Source organism: Cynocephalus volans, chromosome 4 (assembly GCF_027409185.1).
Source record: "Cynocephalus volans isolate mCynVol1 chromosome 4, mCynVol1.pri, whole genome shotgun sequence".
In the NCBI taxonomy this organism is placed as follows: Eukaryota; Metazoa; Chordata; class Mammalia; order Dermoptera; family Cynocephalidae; genus Cynocephalus; species Cynocephalus volans.
In genome coordinates this window covers 53,865,186-53,873,141 of record NC_084463.1, presented here as the reverse complement: position 1 = coordinate 53,873,141, position 7,956 = coordinate 53,865,186, and the positions used below count along the sequence as shown (strand labels likewise).

Sequence of the window (7,956 nt, the reverse complement as noted above, 5' to 3'; positions counted from 1 at the left end):
CCTTGAGGTTAGCAGAAGAATTGAGAGACTGCTGGGAGATGAAATCACCCCTCTTATGTTGATTTACTTCAGAGGTTGCTCAAGTAAAATTCAGGACTGAAACTAAGTTTCTTGTTTTTCTTACCTCTCCAATGAGATGCAAACAAGGGGCGATATGAGAGGCAAGACAACCGAGCTGGTTGTAAACTTGAAGGAAAACTCCATTCAAGTTAATTAGGAATCCAAGTCAGGTGTTTTTATGATGTTTGACTGACGTTATTATCCTTGAGCTCTCCCCAGGAGATAAGGACTCTGACCTTGAGGTGACATCAAGGACTTGAAGTTGACCACAGATGCTGTGACACTGAAATTCCCAGTCCATCATGGGACCCTGACATTTGACCCAGACCATCCACTGCTCCCAGACTCTTACCCCACCCCTTTTTTCTTCAGAATGGAAGACCCTTGCCTCATCTTCCCACCTCTTCCCCTGTATAAAACCCAGAACAGGCATCGGAAGTTGGGATGACTTTAGCCTGGTCACCCACCAGATGCCAGTTATCTGAATAAACCTTCTAATCCTTGCAGCAAATTCTGGGCTTTCGAGTAATTTGTTTAATGTTAGAAGGCAAGCCAAGCCTGGTCTGGTGGTAACATACTGAATATGAAGACAGAAGCCCAGAGTGGCTACTACAGTCTAAAGTCACACACAAGTTGTTGGGAAAAATAGGAAAATGTCAGGGCCCCTCGGATGTTCAGAGTTTTGCTGAGCATTTGCTTTAAATGTCCTCAGGTGTTCCTTGTTACTACTTAATGTAAGTTGTGTGTGGGCACCCAGGCGTCCAGGGTTGTGGACTTAAGTATAACAGACTAACAGCTCTGCTCCACAGGATTCTCAGAACTCTCAGAGAAGCCACTAGGACACTTGCTCCTAGATCTGATTAAAACCCATTCATTTTTCTATACCCACGGCTCCCAGAACCTTTTTCTCCTGTTACCTAGCTCACAGACCTGCGTGTGGAGGGCTTGTAACCCGACCTGTGCAGCTGACCTGAGGTGTCTGTAAGCCCGAGCTTTACACAGTGGACGTGAGCATAATCGTGCTGCCCTGTTCATGGCAGGACACGCACAGCACTCCATCATAGCAATCAGAAACACACATTATTTCCCAGTTCCCTGGCACTTGGCACACACACTTATTCCTATGCTGCTGCGCCATTTAAAGAAATGAGAAACAGAAATGAAGGAGAAACCGCCCTTCCAGACACATGTTTTCACTGAGTAGAATAAAATGAGTACTGTTGTTGACAACTGTTTAAATTAATTAAGACTTGCGCTGTTGACAACTTTGTGACTGATTTCTGTATTCCTATGAAAGTAATGTTTCTTTTTTAATTTCAGGGGTTTTTTTGTTATTGTTGAGGTTTTTATTGTAAAAAACAATACAGTTTTAAAAATAAAACTCATTTTCCACATTTGAATGTCTTTAAAAGTACCTGAAGGATTCATTATCCTTCTACATTCTGCTTCTCACAAAGCACTTTTGAAGTAGGTCTCTTCCAGATTATTTTACTTTTTCTCTTCTTTTCAGAAGGAGGTAATTTTGTGTTCCATACTTTTTTCATTTTTTTCAAACAGCTAAGAGGTTTGGGACCACTTATTTTCTTGTACTTTTTTCTTCTCTGTTCAGGGTTTTTCACTAAACCTCTTTGAATTGCTCAGTTCTCTGTTTCTCATGCACTGAGACAAGCTGACCTGACTCTACTGCTTTAATAAACGCAGTTACTTTGGGAGAAGTTTTGTCCAAGACTATAGTGTTCTGAATAATAAATATGAGAGGAACCCCAGCCTTTTCCTTTATTTTCATGAACAAACTATGATACTTTGTTTGCCACAAAATACTGATAAAGACTTTCCTCTTCAACCATTGAAAGCAGACATTTTGATTCACTCACTGCATTCTTGAAATGGGGACAATTTCAAACTCGGCCTTCATTTGCAATTGGTCTTTCCCAATATGAGTCCTTTCAAAGTGTTTCTAACTTCTTAGGCACACATCTGGTGGTGCACAGCTGTGTCTCCCCCATAATTTAGTGGGGTAGCTGCTCCCACAGCTGGATGCAGCCACAGTGCCACCTGACAGGTGCCATCCTGTGGGATCTGGTATGGTTCATGGACTCCAAAATTATTGCAGAAGAAGCCAAGATGCATGTTTCTGATTCGTGATCTTCATGTCTAGTTTACCAGGACCAAAGCCAGTGGACCAGGAAGCAGCAGGAAATGCCTCATGCACACCCTAGTACCCAGCATCAATCTTTCTACTGAAGCCACTGACTGGCTCTTTGTTAATTTCAAACACTAGAAAAACTTATCTTCTTTACTCTGCAATAATGGCCATACAAATTTGCCTCCTATAACACAGTAGAAAAAAGTGCAGTGAAATACTTTAGACAACATATTTAACAGGACATAAAGAAGTTAAGGTGGAATTTATGTGGAAAATTCTAATATTTTATACGAATATTTTTGAAAATTTCTGAAATGATATTTAATATTTCTATTTAAAAATTCACATCTGTATTGCATAAGTTGGTTTTCATTAATTTCAAATTTGCTGACATATAAAAATGTTGAAACTTAAGTTGAAATCTTTGACACATTAAAGATAATTATAAAGATTTACTTTATTTGCAGCATGAAATGTGATGTCCCTGCCTAATAAGGTGTTTCCTATTTGTTGTGTTGTTTCTCCCTATAATTTGATTTTCTCATAAATTGACTAGAGAATAAAAAATGACAAAACAGTTTTCTGTCCTGTGTGAATCTTCTGATATACAAGGACCAGAAACTTCTCTCAGAAAGTTCATAAACTAAATTAGCTTTAGTGGGTTGGATTTAACACAAACATCACACATAAAATGGTTCAACAGAGTATTTGTTTCTCACTAATATAAAGTACAAATGGAGGTTTCGGGATAGAGGTATGGGATGATCTCTGCTCTCATCAATCAATTTGTTCTGTGTTAAATCACGATGGTCTTCTCCAATCGATGGCTCCCAAGTCCACCACATGGGTCACCAGCACTTCAGTCCCAGACAGCATGAAAAATCAGGAAAACCTGCATGGACTTTTTTTCTATTTGACAGTCCTGTAAGTAATGTCCATCACTTGTATCCAGATTGACCTGAACAGAGCTCAGTTACAAGGTCCCTCACACAGTAACTGGAGGCTGAGTATACAGGCTAACTGTGGGTACAAAAGCAAAAACAATGGATTGGGGAAAACACACAACTAGTTTCTGCCATACAGGATTTCTCCCTTGTGCACATTCTCTTATGACTAATGTAGTATGACTTATGACAAAATATGTTTTCAAATTCATTACTGTTGGCTTTCAATATTCATGGGCTCCATATCCCATAATTCAACCAACTGTGAATTCAAAACATTTTTGAAATGTAAAAAATAATAATACAATAATACAAGTAAAACTAGCAGAACAGTATCACAAATATTTACATAGTATTTGCATTGTACTCAGTATTATTAAGTAATTGAGCCAAGATGTAAAGCATATGGCAGGAAGTACATAGGCAAATGCGAAATAATATACCACTTTTTACAGGCACTTCAGCATCTGCAAATTTTGGTATCTGAGAGGGATCCAGGAATGAATCTCCTGTGGATTTTGAAGGACCCCTTCACATTTATGGGGACTCCGTTACTGTGAATTCTCTGATGCATCTTTCAGTGTGATTTCCTGAAAAGTTTTTTCCACACTCATTACATTCACAGGATTTTCTCCTCTGTGTGAATTCTCTCATGTCTAATGAGGGCTGACTTCTGGCAAAACCTCTTCCCACAGTCACTACATTGATATGGCTTCTCACATGTGTGAATTCTGTGATGTACATTAAGGTTTGGTTTATGGTAGAAAGTTTTTCTACATTCATTTCATTCATATGGTTTCTCACCTGTGTGAATTCTCTGATGAACATTGAACTATGACTTACTGTAAAAAGATTTCCAACATTCTTTATATTCATGCAGCTTGTCACCTGTGTGAATTCTCTGTTGTACAGTGAGGGCAGATTTACAGTAGAAAGATTTCCTACATTCATTACATTCTTATGGCTTCTCACCTGTGTGAATTCTCTGATGCCTGTTGTATTACTCCATTTTGTGTTTCTATAACAGAATACCTGAGACTGGCTAATTTATAAAGAAAATATGACTTATTGCTTACAGTTTCTGAGGCTGGGAAGTCCAAAGTCCATCTGGTGGTGGCAACAGTGACCCAGGGGTCTCACATTGCAAGGTGGTGGAAGCAGAGAGAGCAGAGAGACAGAAAGACAGACTGTCCTCTTTTTTTTAAAGCCCTCAGAAACACGTCCCTGACCACTATTTTTAATCCATTCACTACTGCATGGTTCTACAATCCAATCACTTCTTCAAGGCTCCACATTTCAATGACCATAATAGGATTTCCCATCCTGTTAACAGTCACAGTAGGGGGTAAGTTTCTAATACATAAAACTTGGGGGACACAATTCAAGCTTCAATGAGTTTGGGGGGACATAATTCAATCCAATACACCTGTTGATGTGTGACTTTTGGAGAACGATTTTTCCACTTGTATGATTCTCTGATGTAGAATATTTTCTTACATTGTTTACATTCATGTCTTCTCACCTGTGTGAATTAGTTCCTGTCTAAGGAGGGCTGAATTGTGGTCAAACCTCTTCCCACAGTCATTACAGTTATATGATTTCTTACCTGTGTAAATTCCTGAATGGACAGTGAGGTGTGATTTACTATAAAAAGATGTCCAACATTCTTTACATTCATATGGTTTCTCACCTGTGTGAATTATCTCATGTCTGCTGAGGAGTGACTCTTGGTGAAAGGTTTTTCCACATTCATTACACCCATAACACTTCTCCTGTGTGAATTCTCTGATGCATGGCAAAGTCAGGCTTCTGATACAAAATTTTCTCATGTTCATCACACACATAGGGCTTTTCCCATGTGATTACTAATGAAGGGTTTTTCACATTCACACTTATAAGGTTTTTCTCCTGTGTTTATTTTTTCATGTTTAGTGAGTTTAGAATTTATATAGAATGTTTTCCCACATACAGCACATTGAAAAGTTTTCCTAAATACCTGACTTATATCTTGGGCAATCAAAGGTAACTCACCCAATAACTTTACATATTGATTATGTTTACATGATTTCCCTCCCATATGAATCTTCTTATGTGTAAATATTATTGGCTCTGTGTTGAAGGCTTTCTCTTATCCACTCTGTTCAAAAGGTTGCTGCCCAGTTTGAATCTTGTTATGTTGACTAAGCTGTTCATGATGTTTGTAAAATTCCCCAGTTATATTATGGTCTTCGGGTTTCTGTGTAGCATGCATCTCATCAGGCTCTCTAAAAATAAATACATTCTGGCACAGATTAAACTACTCAGATCCCATTCCTGAATAGTTTCCAGCTGAAATATGGTTTAACCTCAAATTAAACATTTTCCCCAACTCAGATCTCTCCTCAGTTCATGTGCTGCTGTTGGTGAACACAACATGCCACAACTGTTTATCATGGCTTTCTTTACTCCTCTCAATTTGTTCATCAACTACCTGATATCTGAAATTAAAAAAAAAAAAAAATATATATATATATATATATATATATATATATCAGTGGACTACACATAAGCATATCTTATTGAATGCTCATGTAAAGGTAAAATGTTTCTTCCAATCCTAGTTCAAAGGATCTTGTAAAAATCAATAGCTGTTATCAGATTTATGAGTATATGGGTTTCCTTCCTACAATGTAAGAAGTTGTATTAATATATTTTCAAATGTTAAATCATGCATTCCTTTCCTTCTTTACTTGATTTTTCATTTATTTATTTATTTATTTATTTTTAAAATTTTGTTCTATTTTGTCAATATACAATGTGATTGATTATTGTGGCCCATTACTGAAACCTCCCTCCCTCCTTCCTCCCCCCCTCCCTCTCAATGTCCTTTCTGTTTGCTTGTCGTATCAACTTCAAGAAATTGTAATTATTATGTCTTCTTTCCTCACCCCCTCCCGAGTTTTTTGTGTGTTTATTTATTTATTTTTAGCTCCCACAAATAAGTGAGAACATGTGATATTCTTCTTTCTGTGCCTGACTCATTTCACTTAATATAATTCTCTCTAGGTCCATCCATGTCATTGCAAATGGCAGTATTTCATTCTTTTTTATAGCAGAGTTGTATTCTATTGTGTAGATATACCATATTTTCCATATCCACTCATCTGATGATGGACATTTGGGCTGGTTCCAACTCTTGGCTATTGTAAAGAGTGCTGCGATGAACATTGGAGAACAGGTATACCTTCAACTTGATGATTTCCATTCCTCTGGGTATATTCCCAGCAGTGGGATAGCTGGGTCGTATGGTAGATCTATCTGCAATTGTTTGAGGAACCTCCATACCATTTTCCATAGGCTGCACCATTTTGCAGTCCCACCAACAATGTACGAGAGTTCCTTTTTCTCCACAACCTTGCCAGCATTTATCATTCACAGTCTTTTGGATATTAGCCATCCTAACTGGGGTGAGATGATATCTCAGTGTGGTTTTGATTTGCATTTCCCAAATGCTGAGAGATGTTGAGCAGTTTTTTCATATGTCTGTTGGCCATTCGTATATCTTCCTTTGAGAAATTCCTATTTAGCTCTTTTGCCCATTTTTAACTTCAGTTACTTGTGCTAGGAGTAAATCAACACTTTTCAATAACAACTCAATGTGAAAGAATTAAATTCCCCAATCAAAAGACACAGACTGGCTGAGTGGATTAAAAAGGAGGGATCAACTTTATGCTGCCTTCAAGAGACCCACCTCACCTATAAAGACTCACATAGACTAAGATTGAAAGGAGGGAAAAAGATTTGCCATGCAAACAGAAATGAAAAACAAGCTGGAGTAGCTATTCTTATATATGATAAAATAGACTTTAAACTAAAAACCCTAAAAAGAGATGAGGGCCACTACATAATGATAAAAGGATTCATCCATCAAGAAGACATAACAATCATAAATATATATGCACCCATTGTCAGAGCAGCCAGACTTATAAAGCAAACTCTATTAGACCTAAAGAAGGAAATAGACACAAATACCATAATTGCAGGGGACCTGAACACCCCACTGTCAATATTGGACAGATCATCTAGGCAAAGAATCAGCAGAGAAACACAAGATGTAAACAACACTCTAGACCAATTGGACTTGGCAGATATCTACAGAACATTCCATCCAATAACCTCAGAATATTCATTCTTTTTTCTTTTTTCTTTTTTGGACCAGTAATGGCATCGCAACCCTCAGCAGTGCCTGCACCATGCTCAGCCAGTGAGCGTACTGGCCATCCCTATATAGGATCCGAACCCGTGGCCTCAGCGCTCCCAGTGCCACACTCTCCTGAGTGAGCCAAAGGGCCAGCCTAGAATATTCATTCTTCTCATCAGCACATGGATCATTCTCCAAGATATATCACATTTTAGGTCACAAATCAAGTCTCAAAATATTCAAAAAAATTGGAATTATCCCATGTATTTTTTCAGAGCACAATGGGTTAAAATTAAAAATCAATAACAAGTGAAATTCTGGAAACTATACAAACACATGGAAATTAAACAGCATTCTACTTAATGTCATATGGGTCCAAGAAGAAATCAAACAGAAAATCAAAAAATTTATTGAAATAATGAAAACAATGATACATCATACCAAAACCTGTGGGATACTGCAAAAGCAGTACTAAGGGGGAAAATTATCACATTGATTTTTCATTTATAATTCATGAGGAAATATTTCATAAACATGTTTGCCCACTGCCTTGTCATAGTTTTCAAATGAGTGCATATCACCTGCCATTTGTTCACCCTGTTCTATTTCTCTTTCTTATTTTTATA

The 7,956-nt window shown here is 37.7% G+C and overlaps 1 pseudogene; it reads right to left on the bottom strand.

Annotated features, from left to right (window-relative positions):
• Window positions 1-1,487: 1,487 nt before the first annotated feature.
• On the bottom strand, window positions 1,488-2,212 carry LOC134374720 (rRNA-processing protein UTP23 homolog; annotated as a pseudogene).
• Between the last annotated feature and the right edge of the window lie 5,744 nt (window positions 2,213-7,956).